Source organism: Canis lupus, chromosome 5, assembly GCF_048164855.1.
Source record: "Canis lupus baileyi chromosome 5, mCanLup2.hap1, whole genome shotgun sequence".
NCBI lineage: Eukaryota > Metazoa > Chordata > Mammalia > Carnivora > Canidae > Canis > Canis lupus.
In genome coordinates, this window is record NC_132842.1 from 9,043,739 (window position 1) to 9,063,564 (window position 19,826).

Here is a 19,826-nt window from a genome sequence, read left to right on the forward strand (position 1 = left end):
CTAGAAACAGAACACAGAACTCTTGCTCTTGACTTTTCACACTGACTACTGGACCCTTGAAACTTCTAGTGTGCTAAGGGATATTGACAGCTCTCGTGGTCCAGCCCTCATTTCCAGACATACTCACATGTAAGTGAATCTCAGGGAAACACTGGCCCAGGGTATCCTTTTCGCCAGTCTTCTAAGAGGCTGTGGGAGAAGTGATAGGAAGCCTGTGGTCAGAAGTCTGGGTTCCAATCCTGGTTTTGTCACTAACTAGCAGAGTATCCTTTGGCAATTTCCTCTTTCTGGGCCTCACTTTCCTTTATCTGTAAAATGAAGACACTGGACCAGATGATCTTCAAAGGTTCTTTCAGGTACAAATTTTTATGTACACTAGATGATATCGAAAGATAATCACAACAGTCCCTTCTACTTCCTATTTCCTGCCCTTCAAAAAATAATTTACCTAATAATTATACTAAAATGCACACATTTTGACAAATGTATACACCTATGTATACACCACCACAATCAAGGTGCAGACATCTCAATCACTCCAATAGGTTCCCCCATGCCCTTTTGCTGTCAATCTCCACCCTCCAGCCCTAGGCAACCAGTCATGTGAAGCTTTTTGTCACACTAGATTACTTTACCTTTTCTAGAATTTCATATAAAAAGACTCATACAGGGGCACCTGGGTGGCTCAGTGGTTGAGCGTCTGCCTTTGGCTCAGGTCATGATCCCAGGGTCCTGGGATCAAGTTCTACATCAGTTCCCCCAGAGGGAGCCTGCTTCTCCCTCTGCCTATGTCTCTGCCTATCTATGTCTCTCATGAGAAAATAAACCCCAAATCTTGAAAAAAATAAAACAATAAAGAGAATCATACAGAATGTATGCTTTCACAAGAGTCTTCTTTCACTCAGCATAACCACATCTTTTTTTGTAATGTGCCTGTATCATTCTCCCATCCAGAGTGGGATCTGTTTCCCAATCTCTTGAATCCATGCTGGCCCTCCGACTTGCTTTGGCTAACAGAATGTAGGGAGAGTAATGCTTATGTGATCCCTTTCATCCCCTTGGAAGACAGCCACCATGTAAAAATGCTTGAGCTAGGCTACTAAATTATGTGAGACCACAGGGAGAGAGAGAGGTATGGCATCTGGAGGGGAACCAGACATGTGGGTGAGGCCACCTTGGATCTCTAGCACCAGTTAAGGTATTCTAGTCAAGACCACATAGAGCAGAGCCATCCTCACTGAGCCCTGCGTGAATTCCCAGAGTTGTGAGCAAATAAAATGGTCTTTGTTTCAGCCACTAAATTGGAGAGTGGCTTGTAACGACAGTAGTTAACTGAAACGAGTATTCTGCCCTGTTTTCTTTATCCATCAGATTTCTTTCAGACCCCAGAACTATTCAACAACTATACAAATGTTTTACCTGAAATCACTTCTACTTCTCTTACTCCCTTTTCTTCTCATTTTAAATTGAGGTATAAATGGCATACAACATTATATTAGTTTCAAGTGTAGAACATAATGAGTCAATATTGGTATATCCTATGCAATAAAATGATCACCATAAGCCTAGTTAACATCCATCACCACAGTTACAGATTTGCATGTGTGTGTGGTGGAAACTTCTAAGATTTACTCTCTTAGCAAGTTTCAAATGTGCAATATAGTATGATTAACTGTAGCTGCCGTGTTGTACACTACATCCCTAGGACTTGTTTATTTTATAGCTGGAACTTTGTACCTCTTGGTCCTCTTCATCTACTTTGGCCCTCCCCCCAACAACCTCTAGCAACTATCACTTTGTTCTCTATTTATGAGGTTGGGGTTTTTTGTTTCTCTCTTTTTTTTTTTTTTTAGATTCCATATAGAAGTGAGAACTTAAAACATTTGTCTTTCTCTGCATGACCTAGTTCACTTAGCATAATGCCCTCGAGGTCCATCCATAATGTCTTGTTCCCTTTTCATATGGTTCTTCTTCAAGTATCATAAATTGCACTAAACGCTAACTGCATGATAACCCTGTTACTTACATGGGCTTGAAAACTGTAAGGTGTTTTGGTTTTGTTGTTGTTTTGTTTTGTTTTGTTTTTAGATTTCACTTTTGCAGGTTAAAAAAAATCTCAAATTCCTTTTCTCTTCCCTTCAGATCTATTGTCTAGCATTTGGTTTACAGCATGTTCTAGGGAAAAGAATGCCAAGTTGGGAGCTAGGAGCACTCACTTCATACCTAACGAGCTGTATGGTTCCGGGCAAGTTTGAAAGCTTCATGCACCTGATTTTCTCCATGTAAGCTATGTCTTGGGCTGGTAGAGAGAAGATAAACTGTCAAAACAGATGGAAGAGTTCTTTAAAAGCAAAAGTACTTTTCATTTCCATAACTCTGACAGCCTCTCCGTGTGTCAAGTTCTCTGTGATAGGATTAAACATGCAAGATACTTTCACCAATCACCTGGAAGACAAGATAAACACTATTTCTGCCTTACAGCTTCTTGTTGGGAGAAATGAGAGATGTGTGAGGGGGTGGGTGGGGGAATGGGGGGTGTATGGGGGTGTGTATGTTTTACTTTTCTTCATATAATGTTTTGTTGTGGGCCATTAGGACTTGTTATGGTCAGGCAAAATCTGGTGAAGGAGATGCTCTCATGGAAGGATGAAAGCTGAGGTTTACGGGAAGAGATGCACTGGTCTGTGGGGGACTTAATAACTATAAGGCTTAAGATTTTTAGAAGCCTCCCCTAGCAACAAAAAAATTAGGGGAGTCCCATCTCTCTCCCCAAATATAATTCTAAATAAAAAATCATGTAAACCATAAAATAAAGGTAAAGAAGCCTTTACTGATTTCTGATTTGCACCATGATAGTTAACTTCAACGCTTTGTTTGAAATAACAAATACAATCTGATTTTTTTCTTTTCTTTTCTTTTTTTTTTTTTTTTTTTTTTTTTTTTATGGTGCCCCTGTTTGGGGGGATTATATCATGGTAGCAGCAGTAGCATCATCTGTGAACTAGTTAGAAGTGCTAATTATTGGGGCCGTACCCCAAATCTACTGAATCAGACTCAGGGTGTAGGAACTAGTGATTTGCGTTTGAACAAGCCCTTTCAGGTGATTCTGAAATGCTGAGGTTTGAGAAACACTGCTTTAGATACTTAGCTGCCCACTGCACTGTTTCTCAAACTGGCTTTCATTCAAATTTTCCAAGACCTTTAGAAAAATGCGAGTGTTGGGACTCTACTTCCAAGGATTCTAATTCTTTGGTCGGGGCAGGCCCAAGAAGCCAGTATTTTTTAAGGTCTCCCAGGCGATTCTAACATGCTAACCAGGGTTGAGAATCACTAGCATGCTGGAGAATACAACTCTAACCCTTAGGCTTGAGCAATTCCGGGTGGGGAAGAGATGAGAAAAGATGGGGAGGACAGAGAGGAGGTATGCTTTCAGTTTAGGGTGAAAAGAATGAGCAGGAATATAGGATAGCTCAGGAATGTTTAAGCAAAGTTGAACTTTAACACATTTAAATGTGAAATGGGGAAGGCCACAGTTCATAGTTATGCCAGGATCTTATGTGAGCATTTTAGACTGAATGAAAGGAAGAAAATTTAGAGGAAATTGGTGGAAGAGAGCAGAATTAGTACAACTATAATAACAGAGGTTTGGATTCCTTCTGGTACTAGAACCTTATTGTTCATTTATATTCTGAGTTTCCACTAGAATCTTACTGTTCATTTATATTCTGAGTTTCCACATCAGCATTTAGTTTATTCCTTAAGAAAATAAAATCTGGTAAAGGAATACTTTTGTTTTTAAAATTTTGTTTAATATTGCTGTTCTCCATATTATGTTTTATTGTATGTTACTATAAGATTGGTATGGTCAGGTAAAGTCTAGGTGAAGGAAACATTCTCATGGAAGGGTGAAAGCTGCTTGGATAGTAATTATCTTCACTTACAGCCAACTAAAGGAATCCAGGAGAGTCATTTTTAAACTTTCAAAAATTATAGCCATAAAAAGAAAATTTGAGAAATGGACTTTTTCTGGCCAAAACTTAGGTTTTAAAAGGATTTTATTTTTAAAGGATGCAGTGAAAGGATGGAAGGGGCCTGAAAGTGGAACAATATAAAGCAAGGGAGAGATTTGTTTCTTTCTTCCCACTGCTGTATCTACAGCACCTGGAACAATGCCTAGCACATAATATTCAATAAATAAAGTGTATTTGTTGAATGATCTTCCAGGATACCTCCAATTTTGCATACCAGGATGCCATGATTACTGGATGACTGAGGCATTGACTTATAAGATTTTAAACTTAGTTTTCCAACCTATCAGGTATACTCTGACAGGTTATTATAAACTCTCCTAGTCAAGGTTTGGTTGTGGTCCTTTCCTAACCAAAGTGTCAGAGAAAAGGAGGTTGAGACAGGATAATTCCTTAAAGGAGTTGGTTATTCTGATTCTCTTCACTCTCAAACACTCCATTTTCATTTCCTTGGAAACCAATCCGGGGCACCTGGGTGGCTCCTTCGGTTAAGTGTCTCTTGGTTTTCGCTCAGGTCACAATCTTAGGGATGTGAGATCCAGTCCCGTGCCTGGGGCTGGCACTCGTCAGAGTCTGCTTGTCCCCATCCCTCTCTTTCTGCCTCTCCCCTCACTCTTGTGGGCACGTGAGAGTGCTCTCTCCCACTCGCTCAAATAAAATTCTTAAAAAAATCCATCATTTATGAATCAGCCATTTTTGAAGGGGCGTTCAGGTAGTAAGTATTCAGCCAGCTAATTTTCGTGTAAAACACACTCTTCAGATGTGTAATAGACATGAGAGGCTCCAGGACAGAAAAATATATACGTAACATTGACATGTATAATGTGTTCTCGATGTCCCGAAGCCCCATGTCTTGCTCATCAGACAGGCCACCTAAACTCTCAGAGGTGAGCATGTGCCCAGGGTTACCAGGAATCCATCTTCCTCACAGAGTTTTCGGTAGGCTTCCCTCAGAAAATCAAGCCCCAGAAAGAAGAGAAAGCAACCTGAAAGCGCCAGCTCATTTATCTTCCTATTCTTCTTTGGAAAACGGAATGGTGGTGTGACTATCTTTTGGCTTATTCCTTATCAATTACGGCTCCACGACGCAAAGCGCACGTTTGACGAGATCCATTCTCCTGGCGTCACGTGGCTTCCGGGTTGGTGATTCCCTCACAAGGCCTTTACGTCACGCGTCACGTCTGTTTGGAAATCACCCATTTCACTAAATATTTGCAAAGCCCCCAGTACTTTGCCAGGTACCGCTCTAGGCTCCAGGGAACGACAGTACACAAGTAGCAAGTGGGGAGAGACGCCAATAAATGTGTAAAAATACACGTTATCAGGTGGTTATAAACGCAGTGAAGAAATAAAAGAGGGGTATGGGAGAGCAGCAGGAAGGAGTTGTAAATCCAAACCTTGCTGCTATTATTATATTGTGAATAGAATATTACACAGGCTGCTGTGTAATCCCACAGTGGAGGGCTTCTCGGGGGACTGCCAGCCCTTCCTGGGCCCAGCTGCCTCTCCTCCTCCCGCTGGCACCTTCCCTGGCTCCCCAAGTGGCTGTGAGCTCCCTGTCCTTCCCCCCCCCCCCCCCCCCCCCCCCGCCGGGGCCTGCGTCGGAGGCACCCGGGTGGATTCAACCAAACAAACGCGGGCGCTCCGTGTGCCTGAGCATCGCCCACCTCCACCGTTTCCTCATTATTCCCGAGACAGCTCTGGATGCTGCTGAAGGGCCCATAAAGCCCTCGGTTACGTCAACAGTTTTCGGGTGGCTGACGACTAACATAAAGGAGGTAAAGTCAAGGCGGGTGGCAGCTCTTTCCTGCGGCAGACACCGGGGCTCAAATCTGAAGAAAAAGGTGGGGAGGAAAATGCAGATTTTTCCCCCCTCTAATTGATATGGGAAAAAAAAAAATTGCGGGCGGTCCCCGCGGAAGGCGGCCGGGCGGCCATTCAGGAGAGGCCGTGTCGCAGCAGCTCTTCTGCAGACAAAGCCTCCTTGTAAGTCCCTCTGCTGCCACCGGATCACCACGTTGGGAGTAAGAAAAATAGCGCTGCTGCTCCGTCAGGCGGCCACACAATAGCGGCGGGCGGGCGGGCGGGCCCTCCGCGCCACCGGGCCAAGCGCCGTCATCTTTGTTTCCCTTGCCGCCCGAAAGTGAGGCTCCACATGTTATCGCCCCGAGGAGGACCTGAGGGCCGGCGTCCTTCCGGGGGCCGGGACCGCGCGGCGAGCCCTGGAAGCGGCGGACCCCCCGGACGCCCGCGCGCTCCGCCGTGGCCCCTCCAGCAGCTGCGGTCGACGGTTGACGCCGCGCCCACGCCGACGGCTCGGCGCCCGCGCCCGCGCCCGCGCCCCCGCCCCCACCCCCACTCCCTCGCGCCCAGCGGCCGCGGCTGCAAGTAGCGCCGTCCGCGCGCGGAGGGAAACGCCCGGGCGGCGCGGGGTGAAACGCCCGGGCGGCGCGCGGTACGGCCTGCGCCTCGCCGTGACGCGTCCGCACAAACGCCGCGGCGCCCTCGCTGCCGCCGGCCCTCGCTCGGCGCCCGGAGCCCGGCCCGCGGTGGCTACGGAACTCCGCGGCGGCCCCGCCTCCGCCCCTGGAAGTGGCCACGGCCGGCCGCTCTGCGGGAGCAGACAGGTCTCGGAGGCCCGGGCGGCCGGGGCGGCCGGGCCGGCGGCTCCGACGTCGTGGGGTCTCCGCGGGCCCCACGTCCCGAGCCTGTGAGCGGTCGGGCCCGTCGGCCCCCCCTCGGGCTGGACAGCAGGTGCCACGGGTCGGGCTGCGGAGCCTGCTGTGCCGAGTCGGCCTGTCTCCCCCCACCCCCCACCCCCCCCACCGCTGGGCTCCCTGAGCCTTGGGTCCTTCCACTGTGCAGCACGATGGTTGTGAGGATTCCAGGTGAGATAATGCAGGTAAAGATGCCCGCCCCACGTTTAGCATGGAGTGTCAGCGCTCCGGAATAGGAATAAAAAGGGACACACTCTTCATACACGGAGCTACATGGATGGACCTGCAAAACCTTGTGCTGTGGGGGAAAAGGTAAACACAGAAGGCCTTAGTCTGAATGATTCCATTTATATGAAATTCTAGAAGAGGCAAAACTAGGGTGACGGGAAGCAGTTGCCTAGGATGGAATGCAAAGGAGCAGGAGGGGACCTTTTGGGGGTGATGGAACAATTCTATGTGTTGATAGGAGGGGGGGTTATGAGACATATAGTTGACAAAATTTATGTCACCGTCAGATCCAAATAAGTGAATTGTATCATATCCAAATTACACCTCCCAAATGGGGGAGAGGGATAGTTGAGGACTAAGGGACACGTTGGTTTACAAAACTTGAGACCTGGATGTGTGCTCTCTCTGAATTGAGGGGCTCCTCCTCCCCTAAGAAGCCGTGAACACCACCACTAGGAAGAGCTCAAGTCCTAGAAGGATACACTATACCAGGCCCGGTTTATGCACCTCCCCGCATATGCACAGTCCCGCCCCCAAACCCTTTCTCAGTCTCTTAGTGCAAAGGCCTGGCCTCTGCTTCTGTGGCTTCCTCTTGTGACGGTCCCCCTCTGGTTGAGGGTCAGGCTTCAGCACTGCCTCTCAGACCACGGTTCTGAGGTAGGAGGCTCTGGCTCCTCCCATCAGCCCCAGTGTCAGGTGAAAACCCTTGCGCTTCAACAGGCTCTGGCTTCCCAGGCACTAGCCTGGAGAGGTCATCTGGCAAACCCAGAAGAATGGGGCCATTTGAGCTCCGTGAGACAAATTTGCACCAAATAGAACAAAGCAAGAAGTAGCCATCATATAAATTCCTCCCCTTTTTTCTCCACAGACAGAAGGTCTCAAGACAAGATGGTTTTGTATGGTTTGTCTGGAAGCTTTCCTTGGGGACTGAGCAATCAGCTCTACTTTCTTGTGAAGTTGTTTTCGGCTCAGTGATGTACTGTCTTGTATTTGCTTCCTTTGCATTTCCTCTTACCCTTGCTGCCCTGGGATTGTACCTCCTAATAAAATCTTAGCACTTAAACTTGGCCTCAGGCTCTGCTTTCTAGGTAATCCTTTAGCAGCATTTGGGCTTTAGGTCTGTGCTTTACTGAAAATTTCACAGCCGCAATAACAAACAAAATTAAGGTTATTTTTGGCTCTGGCTTACTGTCTTGTTAACCCTAAACTGCTACTTTAAAAGGCAACCTTTTCAGTACTGAACACGTAAATTTATATATACATGCCTCTGTATGAAGTTGATAGAGATAAAACTTTGCTTTTCCATTTATTGGTTCCTAATATCTCAAAGTAAATTCCTAGAACACAGACATTTGTAGGTTTTAAATATTTGGAAGCTTAAAAAACTTGAACTGCATGTAGGTGCAAAAGAAATACGTGTATATTTCAAATGTATTTGAAAAATGTTTTTCATCATGATCATAACGTTACTAGTTGGGTGACTAGTTATGTATTTTGTTTATTCATAAAACCATGCTGTCTTTCCTAAAATTTTATGTAAAAGCCTTTTAAAGCAACTTTTTCTTGAATGCTTTGCAAAACAGTTTTTCTTTGCATTATTTTAATTTTTGAAGCCTTCAGTAAGCTTATATTTTTAATGATAACTGCCACTCGCTTTGTGGCCTGTTTTTTGCAACTTTGTCAGACCTTTCTCTTCCCTCCCACATGACTTGCCAACCATCTGTAACTTGATCAACAGTTATTTGAGATGGGATTGGTTAGGGTCATATGTTAAAAAGGACATTTCCACTTTCTTGACCACAAAATCCTTCCTTTCCTGGCCACTTAAATACTGTTACATAATCTACAAACATGTGGATCTAATGATATTCTACATACGTTGGCAAAGGTCACACCTGCAAATCTACCTTGGCACAATATTTTTTATGACTCCTTTTTATTGCTTATAATGTGGCCTATCAGAGTGTTTAAAAATTATTTTAGAAAAATGCTCTACCTTCATCAACATCGTCATAGTGAATTGATTTTTACAGAGAAAACTTTGTCATCCTATCATGTGAACAATTTTTAATCTTTGCATTTGAAAAATCTGCATTTCTATTTGGGATTAATTTCAATTACAAGTAAATATGAAACCAAGCTGTACACAGAAAGTATATAAACACATTTTCACAAAACAAAAAATCATTTAATCATACTTTCAGTTATAATATGTGGTATCAGAGGACATCCCATTAAGCAAATGTGAGCTACCTTTTAAATCCTAGTACTTGATTCTCTTCAAATATATAAAGACAGTTAATGTTCTTGCAAATGTACAGGTTTTATACATACAAATAGGTGTTGGCCCCTTCAGAATAGGCCATAAGCTTGCTGCAATTGTATTTCCATTACTCAAAACATTTTAAGAATTCTTTAGAAATTTGCCAAAAGAGACTGAGTCACATTTCTTTAAATGACATCATCCCATCAGTGGTAGAAAATCCTCCTCCTCTGAGATTAGATTTAATTTTTAGAAATACCCAAAACTCATTTGAAACCAGACCAACTTTAGTAACATTGCTTAGCAGGAGAAAATTCAACAAGAAAGAATAAAAATAAGTGAACTCAGTAATACTTAAATTAACTTTGAGAAAAGGAGAATTAAGGAAAGATTGAAGCAGAAATCAGTGAATTAGAAAACAAAAAATACAGTTACTGATCAATTCCAAAAGTTATTTTCTTGGAAAAAATAGGAAGAAAGTAGGGAAATATCTGGCAAATCTATAATAGCAATGGAAAAGTTTTTTTTTTTTTTAATTATATGAGAATACTATATAGTTAGCTACATATTACTACATTTTTCTGGAAAAACACAAATCACTCAAATTGAATAAAGAAATAGGAAAAAAATAAGTAGATTAAAACCAGAGAAGAAATCAAAAAAGGTTTGGCCCTGTAGGCAAATTTTGAAGAACATATATTTTCTAAATGTATAAAGATATAAAAATTTAACCCATTTTATGAAGCAAATGTAATTATTGTAAAGCCTGTCAAAAATATTACAAAAAGTACAGTTAGAAAATATAAACTCATAAGAAATTCAATGCCAAAATTCCCCTTGAAAATATGACAAAATCAGGGGCACCTGACTGGCTCAGTCAGTGGAACATGTGACTTGATCTCCGGGTTGTGCACTTGAGCCCTACATTGGGTGGAGAGATTACTTAATAAAATCTTGGGGGTGCCTGAGTGACTCAGTTGGTTAATTGTCCAACTCGTGGTTTTGGCTCAGGTCATGATCTCAGAGTCATGGAATCAAGCCCTGTGTTGGGCTCCACACTGAACAGGGAGTCTCTTTGAGGATTCTCTCTCTTCCTCTCCATCTGCACCTCCCCACCATGCTGTCTCTCTAAAATAAGCCTTTAAAAATAAAATCTTAAAAAAAAAAAAAGAAAGAAAATATGAACAAATTGAATTCAAGTAATTTTTAACACGATTAGGTATATTTTGCCCTAGAAATGCAAGGAATTTAGATAATACAATAATTGAAGTAACAAATCACATATGAAAACCCCTATCATCTTAATAGGTGATAAAAATCTAACACTCCTGATGAAAACAACAAAATTTTTAAAAACTTCTTGGTAAATACTAAACTAAGACCTAACATCATATCCTTAAATAAAGTTTTTTTTAAAAAAATAATCATGCTAGGGGCACCTGTTGGCTCAGTGGTTGAGTGTCTGCCTTTGGCTCAGGTCATGATCCCGGGGTCCAAGATCGAGTCCCTCATTGGACTCCCCACAGGGAGCCTGCTTCTCTCTCTGTGTCTTTCATGAATAAATAAATAAAATCTTTTAAAAAAATAATCACGCTAATGGGTAAGACATCCAAATATAAGAAAGAGGAGAAAGTGTAAAGTTTATTCTTCAACCTCCCATTACCACCACTCTTCATTCCCAGAGGTGACCTCTATTAACAGTTTTACATATCCTCCCAGAAGTTTTCCATGCACATTAAAGGATATGACCATCCCCCTTGAAAAAAAACAGAATCATACTTTACATATTGTTTTGCACTTACTATTTTCATTGTGTAAAATACATTGGATATCTTCCCACATCAGTACATAGGTCTATCAAAATTTTTCATAAATCTGAGTTAGTGAATATACCATAATTTTTCACCTACCTACTGGGGAATATTTTGTCTAGTTTTCTACAATTATATATAGTTACAGTGAGCCTTCTTGAATACCTATGCGTATTGGTGCTAGTATAGGATTAATGCCTAACCATGGAATTGCTGGACCCATCTTTGGATAGATATTTGCAAATTAGCATCTAGAAAGGTTAGATTAGTTTATAATTGTACTAAGAGTGTTTGCAGAAATGTTGATAATTATCGAGGCTAGGTGATGGGCACATGAGAGAGTTCATTTTACTATTCAGTCTCCCTTTATGTATATTTTAAAATTTCAGTGCTTAATGATATGACGAGAGGCATTCTCATTAAAATCAGGTATAAAGATGCCTGCTATCAATACTGTTCTTTAAAATTATGCTGAAGTAATTCTTTAATAAGAAACAAATAAGTAAAAACAAAAAATAAAATATTGAAAAGCAAAAGAATATTTGCCTTTATTTGCTGATGATATTTTTTTGCCTAGAAATCTCAAGAGACTTGATTGAAAAGCTGTTATAACAATAAGTATTAAAAATCAGTAACTTTTCCAGTGATCCAGCAATAACCTGTTGGGATATATGTATTTTTTTAAAAGATCTATTTACATATAAATAGTATTGGCAAGAACTGGAAAGGATGGGTGCCCCAAAAAAAGAAAAAAAACCCACAAAAACAAGAAGATTTGAATAGATTGAGAAATCTGTTATGTCCCTAGAGAAATCTGTTATGTCCCTTTATTTGCAACTTTAACCAAAATCCCAATAGGATTTTTTTTTAAGTTGAAAAAATTGATTTCCATTTGGAGGAAAAAAATAGGAGTAACCAGACTACTTTGAAAAGGAAGAGTAATTACAGGAGATTCATTGTACCAGATGTTAATACGTACTGTAAAACTGCAATAATTACAGTGATTTTGAACTCCTGAGAAAAGATTGACAAATAGATTAATATTTCAGAAAAAATAGCCATGAAAGAAAATTCAACATACCAATAAATGATGCATCAGGCAATGAAGAGAACATAGATTATTCAATAACTAGTACTTGCAAGACTGGCCAATCATCTGGGAGAAAAAAAAATCATTTAGATGCTTATTTCATACTGTACACTGAAATCCATCCTAGATAAAGAGACAAATGGGAAGATGAAGCTGTAAATGAACTAAAAGAAAATACAAGTGAATATTTAAGGGATTTTGGATGGGAAGAAACTAACCACAAAAAAAAGGAAGATATCTTATAGATATATTTGCTTAAGCATTGAGAACATCTATATGTCAATTATACAAACAATATTAATAAGTTGAGAAATAGATATTTGTCATAAATATAAAATGGCAGAGTTAGTATTTGTACCAAGGTCCTTGAAAGCTTTTTTTTTTTTTTTTAGTTTATTTATTCATGAGACGCAGTGAGAGAGGAAGAGACATAGGCAGAGGGAGAAGCAGGCTGCCCTGTGGGACTTGATCCCGGAACTCCAGGATCACGCCCTGAGTCAAAGGCAGACACTCAACCACTGAGCCACCCAGGCATTCCTGAGATTCTTGATCATGCCCTGAGTCAAAGGCAGATCTGCTCAACTGCTGAGCCACCCAGGTGTCCTTTAAAAAAGCCTTTTCAAAAAAGAAATCCCATCTGTTTTTATCCAAAAGCAGCATTATTACATTTTGAGTTATGTGTTATGTGTTACAGATTCAAATGGGACCCCTTTGAAGAAGAAAATTCATTTGGAAGAATCATTTACCTCATTTTTAGAATGCTAGGTTTTTGTTGTTTATACGTTTTTTTTTTTTCTATGTCATTTCAGGTGATGATAGTTGGATTACAAATGCTTTTTGCCCAGTTTCTTTTTCAAAAGCACCCCTAAGATATTGTGCTTCCCTCTCTCCTCTGTCAAGAGGTTCACTTAACTCATCTCACTACACACCCAGGGGCAGATACTCTTACTGTCCCCATTTTCCGGATTAAGAAGGGTTTATCTTTGTGATGTAAGTACAAATAGGCTGGAAACTGAAATATCAAGATAATCAAATCGTTCAAAATAAAGTCATTGGAGAAGAAGCCAAGTCCAGTGAATAGGATTTAAGAAAGAGGCAGCTGTTAAAAATACCTGCCGGTTATACATGTGCTCATCCAGAATTCTTATATCCTGCCCCAACCTTGGCTGTCACAGACCATGCTCAAGTGAGATAACCTAGCACTCCACAGTTCCTAAATGAGGACCGGTCCCCAAAGGCCCAGGGCTGGAGAGAGATGGAGTTGTGGATGTGAACTGATGCCTAGACTTGTGCTAACACTCACTGGGGCATAAAACGGACTGTTCGAAGCATGTTCTGACCTTGTACTATGCACGAATTGTCTCATGAAACCATCACCAAACAACCCCAGGATTTGGGTACTTTTATGATGTCCATTTTCCAAATTAGGAAATGAGTACAGAGAAGTTAAGTAGCTTGCTAACAATCTCACAGCTAGAAAATAATATTTGAACCAGGCAGTTGGGACTGGAGCCCAAGCGCCGTGGCCACATGTAACTGTGTAATAAAGCCCTTTCATCTACAGGAGCTCATTGGACCCTCACAACTTGGTGAGGTCAGAAAAATTCTCCCCAGTTTACACTAAGGTCAGAAATAAGTGAGTTATTGGAATTAGTAATTTTTTTTTTTTAATGATCTGAAAGAAGCTGACAGCAGAGCATATATGAGCATGTGATAAGAAATGACTGCAGGGGAAATAAGCCTTAGAAGACTTGGATCAGAGAAAGAAATGCCGTGAACTTTAAATAAAGTACAAACTGCATGGATGGGAAGGGAGCTGGGAACAGGCAAGAAGAGTTTATCCTGAGCACAGCTAGCTCAGGACCCATCAGGTTTATAACAATGCTAGATGATAAACAGTGAAAGAAATCACATCCATCATGTCGAACTCGTCTGCCTTCCTGAAATACTACCTCCTACTCCATGTCACTGTTGGTCTAAGAATCCTGTTGATAATTTATGTCTCTGTTTATGTACCTGGCCTTTACTGCTTCAGATAACAAGGCTACAAGTTGTGTAAACCACCAAAACAAAGCTCCCCTCACACAATAGCATCTTCACCTAGTTTTAAAATACAATCATGATAATAAAGTTGGGACAAATACTTTTAGAATTTCCTTACCTATAACCAAACTAATATTAGTTGACTTCTGAACTTGTTGCTTACTTTTCGATTACATTATTTTTTATGCCTGCGGTGTTGCAAATACAAAAGAACTTCACAAGAAGCGTACGTGTTTTGAGAAACTTACTTTTATGAAATAATCCATATTAATTGCCCTGGAACTCTATTTAAAAGGAAAATAGGGGCTCCTGGGTGGCTCAGTTGGTTGGGCATCTGCCGGGGTCCTGGGATCAAGCCTCCAGTCAGGCTCCCTGCTCAGTGGGGAGCCTGCTTCTCCCTTTCCTCCTTGCTTGTGTTCTCTGTTGCTATCTCTGTCTCTCTCTTCAAATAAACAAAATCTTTAAAAAATAAATAAAAGTAGGAAAATAATTTATGTAACTCTCACCTACTCATTTATCTGATTTTGTTCAAGTCTGAACTGACAGGTATCAGAAAAGATAAATATATCCTAAACTCATTTCAAAATATTCTTGGGATGCCTGGGTGGTTCAGTGGTTGAGTGTCTGCCTTTGGCTCGGGGCATGATCCTGGAGTCCCAGGATTGAGTCCCACGTTGGGCTTCCTGCGTGGAGCCTGCTTCTCCCTCTGCCTGTGTCTCTGCCTCTCTCTCATGAATAAATAAAATCTTAAAAAAAAAAAATGTTCTTAAAGTCAAGATGCCCCATCAACTACAAGGGAAATTCTTTTACCTACTGTAAATTACAGCATTTACCTCAAGTTTTATGTAATGTTATATCAGTATCATAAGATTTATCACAAGAACATTATCTCTTTATATTTTCATAAATAAATTTCCATCCAAGTCATCTCTCAAAAGTGAGTGAATTCCATTCCTTCCTAACTTCCCTTTCCTGCTCCAAACACACATTCTTCTATAATTTTTGGCCATCAAAATCTTTCAGTGACCTGTAGCAACCAAACAGGTTTCCAGTATTTGATCTCAAATTGTTTTAAAAAAAATGGGGGGATTGTTCAGACTGAAATATTTGGCTATGCCTCAGGGGAAAAAATAAAAGGCACTCTTAATCCATGGTTCTAACAACATTGTTCTGATTTCTTTTCTTTCCTTTTTTTTTTTTTTTAATTGCTGGTGCTGGCATGAATGAAATGTAGGATGATTCATCTCATGAGAATTTGAATGCTGGTGGAAAATTGTACAGAAAATCCAGGTAAGTTGAAAGAGGAAAAAGATCAGGGATTTGTGAGAAAATTCATCAGAAACTGATGAGAGGCTCTGTGAATGCAGGAAAACAAACATAGCCGGCTGGAACTCTAATATTTGAAGCTTGCTAAAGACCAGCGACATAGGACACCAGGACAGCAGAAGAGCCGAGGGTGAAAAGTTTCTGAGCTGGCTATTAAATAGATGTAACTCACGGACGAATGTGCCCATGTGGGATTTTAATTACTCAGACATCTGTTTAGCGAAGTGTACTACTAAATAGGGATCAAATACAGAGATCAAATTACGTGGGGAGGAGAGTGGAGATGACATTCATGACTCAGAAAGGAGAGCTATCGGCCAGGGGAAAATCAATCCTGGCTTTACATCTCACCAACAGAGAAGCAATTATTTTAGATGTGGGGCTGGTTAGCATCCTAGGTCATGAATTTAATTAAATAACCCTCGAGTGGCAGAAAACAGAACAAACCACTGTATTTAACTGTCAGTAAGACATGCTGCAAATAAATGGTCCAAATTCCTGCTCTCTTCCTTCCCTCCTCCCACACAGATTTGGTGTAGTCCTCTTAAATTCACAGCTCTCTTCCCTTTCCTAATTTAGCCCACCCTTCCCAGCGGCAGCCAGTAAACTCATCTAAGCAGACGCTTAAGTCGGAGGCAGGATTTGACTTCAACATTTTCACAATGAGATGCTTGGGAAGATGGAAGAGATGGGGCAGGGATTTGGGCACCTTCCTCAGGCTCAATGAAAATGCCTGATAACTCCGAGAAATAATCCTGGAATCAAAAGAATTCTGTGGCCCTCTTGTTGACAGCACCTTGGAAAAGAAGCTGAAGGAGACTCAAAACAAGTAGTTTGGGGGGGGGGGGTACCTGGGTGGCTCAGTGGTTGATCATGTGCCTTTGGCTCAGGGTGTGATCCCGGGGTCCTGGATTGAGTTCCATATCCGGCTCCCTGCAGGGAACCTGCTTCTCCTTCTGCCTGTGTCTCTGTGTCTCTCATGAATAAATAAAATCTTAAAACCAAACAAGTAGTTGGAGGAAGAACTGTTGGAGAGATTCCTAAGCAGAAAAGAGAGGAAGAGAAGGTACTCAACTTTTAAAATGAATACTTAAAACCCACCCTTCCTGGGCTCTGCCCCTCACAGTCCTCTGCTGAGCTCCAGTCAGCAGTCTATGCACAGTCCCTCGCCTGTAGCTGAAGAAAGACGGCTTTTTAGAGCCTTCACCCCAACTCTCCACTCAGCATTCCTTTCCACCTCTCACCACTTCCTTCTGTGACACTATCATTCTCTCAGCAACCAGCTTAGGACACTGGTTTCCTCTAAAGTGCTTTTCTTCTGCTTGCAAATAACAGAAACCAACTGGAGAGAACCTAAGTGTAAATGTACTGGAAGGATACTCAGGACATCATGGAATCCAGGGAAGAGTGAAACCACCAAGCCTTCCCCTGGGAGAGTTGGCCCAGGAAGCCCACCGGTTCCTCCAGAGCATGGCACCAGCGACCCTGTCAAATCCAAAGTTTCCGGCGTTGATTCACATGCACAGAGTATGTATTCAAGCTTGCACAGTTTAATAAACTGAGAATTATACTACATGTGGGCTCATTCCTTTGAAACAGGTCTTTTTGGCTACCATGTTAAAGCCCTAAGGAGAACTGCTTCAGGCAGTGCTAACTTGAGTTGAGTGGCTGTGGCTGACAATATACCCAGATTCCAATGCCCAGTGTAAACCAAGTGGCAGCAGCCTTGGCAGTGCAGCTTGAAGAGAGCCTGTTCTAGCTTGGGCAGACTACTTTCAGAGTGTCCTTGCCAAAGGCTCTGGTGCCAACCACCATCAAGGCCCCAAGGAACTCTGCAGTGACTACTGATCTACTGAGTGCCAGGCAGCCAGGCTAAGCGATATGTTGAATACAAAGATGAGTTCCTGACCTCATGGTGCTGAAACCCAGACCTGTATCTCTTGTGTGAGCAGCAATCTGAAGACTAAGAATAATTTTTCACATGAAAACTGCTTTTTTTTAACTCCCTCCCTACTCCCACTCCTATCCCCGGTCTTCGTTGAGAAATCCAAAGATTTGCCTGACCCGTGAGGCAGGCTCATCCTAAATGAAGTTAAGATAAATCACCCCTTATATTCAGAGCCTTTGTTAGGCTTAATTAGAGGAGAATCGAGACATGATTAACCACAGCCAGGTGTCACTTATTTATATGATGTGACTTGGAAGGGAAGTGGTTATGATATTGTGTGGGTGTGGAATTACTTTTGGAAATACAACCAATTTTTTCTTCCCCATCTGAGTAAGTTAGAAGCTTCTGATCAGCAAGAGCTGCTAAGGCCAGAAAGAGGCTAGCCAGGGTTAAATTCACACAGTGTCTGAAACTGTGGCTTGGGCCTAGATCTGAGAAAATCTGATGTTCTGGTTTGGTTTGATTCCAATTTAAACTAGTTGCCTAAGTGCTCTTGAGTGTTGGGGGGATTCAAGTGAAGGTGTTAATTTTAAGAGTTAGCAAATTATTAAGGCTCGTTCAGGTTGTGGGTTGAGGATTTAATTCAGTTCATATTTGTGGTAAGGACAGAAACTAGGTCTGCCTAGGAAAGAGCTGCAGCTGGGGAATGGGTGCCTGGGCCTGTGGGTGCGTGGGCTCGCAGCTTTGAAGAGGAGCGTCCATTACAGTTCATCCCTTGTGCTGCTCAGACCCAGCTGCTGCTGCTTCCCTTGTTTTACTGAAGTGCAGTGGACACTCAGTGTTACGTTAGTTGCAGGTGAACAACACAGTGATTCCACACCTCTCTACCTTATGCTGTGCTCACAACAGGTGTAGCTCCCACCTGTCCCCATATCACGCTGTTACAGCACCCCTGACTATATTCTGTACACTCTGCTTTTCTCCCTGTGTCTTATTCATCCCATCACTGGAAGCCTGGACCTCCCCATCTCTAGTACCCATTTTACACAGCCCCACACTCTTCTCCCTTCTGGCAACCATTAGTTGTATTTATGGGCCTGTTCCTGCTTTTTGTGTGTGTTCCTTGTTCATTTGTTTCTTAGATTCTCTGTATAAGTGAAATCATATTATATTTTTCTTTGTCTTGTGTCACTTAGCATAATACTCTCTAGGTCCATCCATGTTGGCACAATTGGCAAGATTTCAGTTTTATAACTGTATTATTCCAGTGTGTGTGTGTATATGCACACACACTCTGCATCTTCTTTATCCGTTCATGTATTGATAGGTGCTCGGGTTGCTTCCGTATTTTGGCTGTTATAAACAATGTTGCAGTAAACATATGGGGGTACATATATCTTTTCAAATTAGTGTTTTCATTTTCTTTGGGTAAATACCTAGTAGTGGAATTATTGGATCATGTGGTATTTCTATTTTTAATTTTTTGAGGAATCTCCATGCTGTTTTTCACAGTGACTGCACCAGTTTACATTCCCACCAACAGTGCATGAGAGTTACTTTTTCTCCATATCCTCACCAACACTTATTATTTCTTGTCCTTTTGTGTCTAGTCATTTTGACAGGTGTAAGGTGAGATCTCATTGTGGCTTTTATTTGCATTTCCCTGATGAGGAGTGATGTTGAGCATCTTTTCCTGTGCCACCAACTGTTTCTTATGGTAAATTCATCCACCTAATAATCCCAACTCTAGGATTCTGATTGGCTTTTATTGCTGGGGAAACTTACAAGATTTGTGGGCAAGCTACAGTTGCTACAGCTGCAATAGATCTCAAGCCTTCAGTAATTGACACTTCTCCACCACCCATTCTAGGTCTGCCTCAGCTAGCATCCATGCTGTCTAGGCATATTGTCTGGTAGGGTGACCCAAATCCTCATCTCCACCATTCCCATCTTAGATTATGGCTTCTGTTCTTGTCTGTTTACTGTTAAAACTGGGGATGGGAGCATCAGGAGATTCCATTGGATCATTTGTGTGCCAAAAATTGTTCCCTCTCTGAATTCTGTAACAGAGCTTTACCCTCCCCTGATGATCAGGATCAATGATGTCTGCTAGTTTAGTGACTCCTTGACTTCCTGCTGGTGTCTCGGCCTAAGGAGACTAAAGTGACTTGAATTGCAGCTATAGAATAAAGTACAGTGAGACTCTGAAGTGAAGTATCATCCCCCTAGGTACGAGACCTCCTGACCCACAGATCTAAAATGGGGACATGAAGCACAAACCTTCCAAGTGTACCACTGGGAATGCCACCCACTTTCCCACATAGTTCTACCTACTGGGGACACAGTACCACATAATAGTTACTGATTAGGGTGGCATCTCAACCTCAAATGTATCATCTCCAAGCCAGAGCCTTAACTGTATCTTTAAGAGG

The 19,826-nt window shown here is 42.0% G+C and overlaps 3 long non-coding RNA genes across 7 annotated transcripts in view; 2 read left to right on the forward strand and 1 right to left on the reverse strand.

Moving 5' to 3' along the window:
* On the forward strand, nt 1-2,374 carry LOC140633204 (uncharacterized). The gene is made up of 2 exons (XR_012030835.1): nt 1-129; nt 2,143-2,374. It is a non-coding gene; the product is annotated as an uncharacterized lncRNA (long non-coding RNA).
* The window catches only part of LOC140633203 (uncharacterized), a 30,981-nt gene extending 24,679 nt beyond the window's left edge, over nt 1-6,302 (reverse strand). Inside the window, exons 1-2 of the long non-coding RNA XR_012030834.1 lie at nt 2,224-6,302; nt 128-189 (exon numbers count right to left, since the gene is read on the reverse strand). This is a non-coding gene — a long non-coding RNA (uncharacterized lncRNA). The remainder of the gene's footprint in view (nt 1-127; nt 190-2,223) is intronic.
* The window catches only part of LOC140633202 (uncharacterized), a 27,171-nt gene continuing 12,613 nt past the window's right edge, over nt 5,269-19,826 (forward strand). Inside the window, exons 1-5 of one of the 5 annotated variants that reach the window (XR_012030832.1) lie at nt 5,269-5,806; nt 15,415-15,470; nt 16,086-16,335; nt 16,446-16,572; nt 16,842-17,033. This is a non-coding gene — a long non-coding RNA (uncharacterized lncRNA). Of the gene's footprint in view, nt 5,807-6,810; nt 7,058-7,841; nt 8,037-15,414; nt 15,471-16,085; nt 16,336-16,445; nt 16,573-16,841; nt 17,034-19,826 lie in introns of those variants that run through there. The other 4 variants (XR_012030830.1, XR_012030833.1, XR_012030831.1 and 1 more) reach the window with 4 other exon arrangements.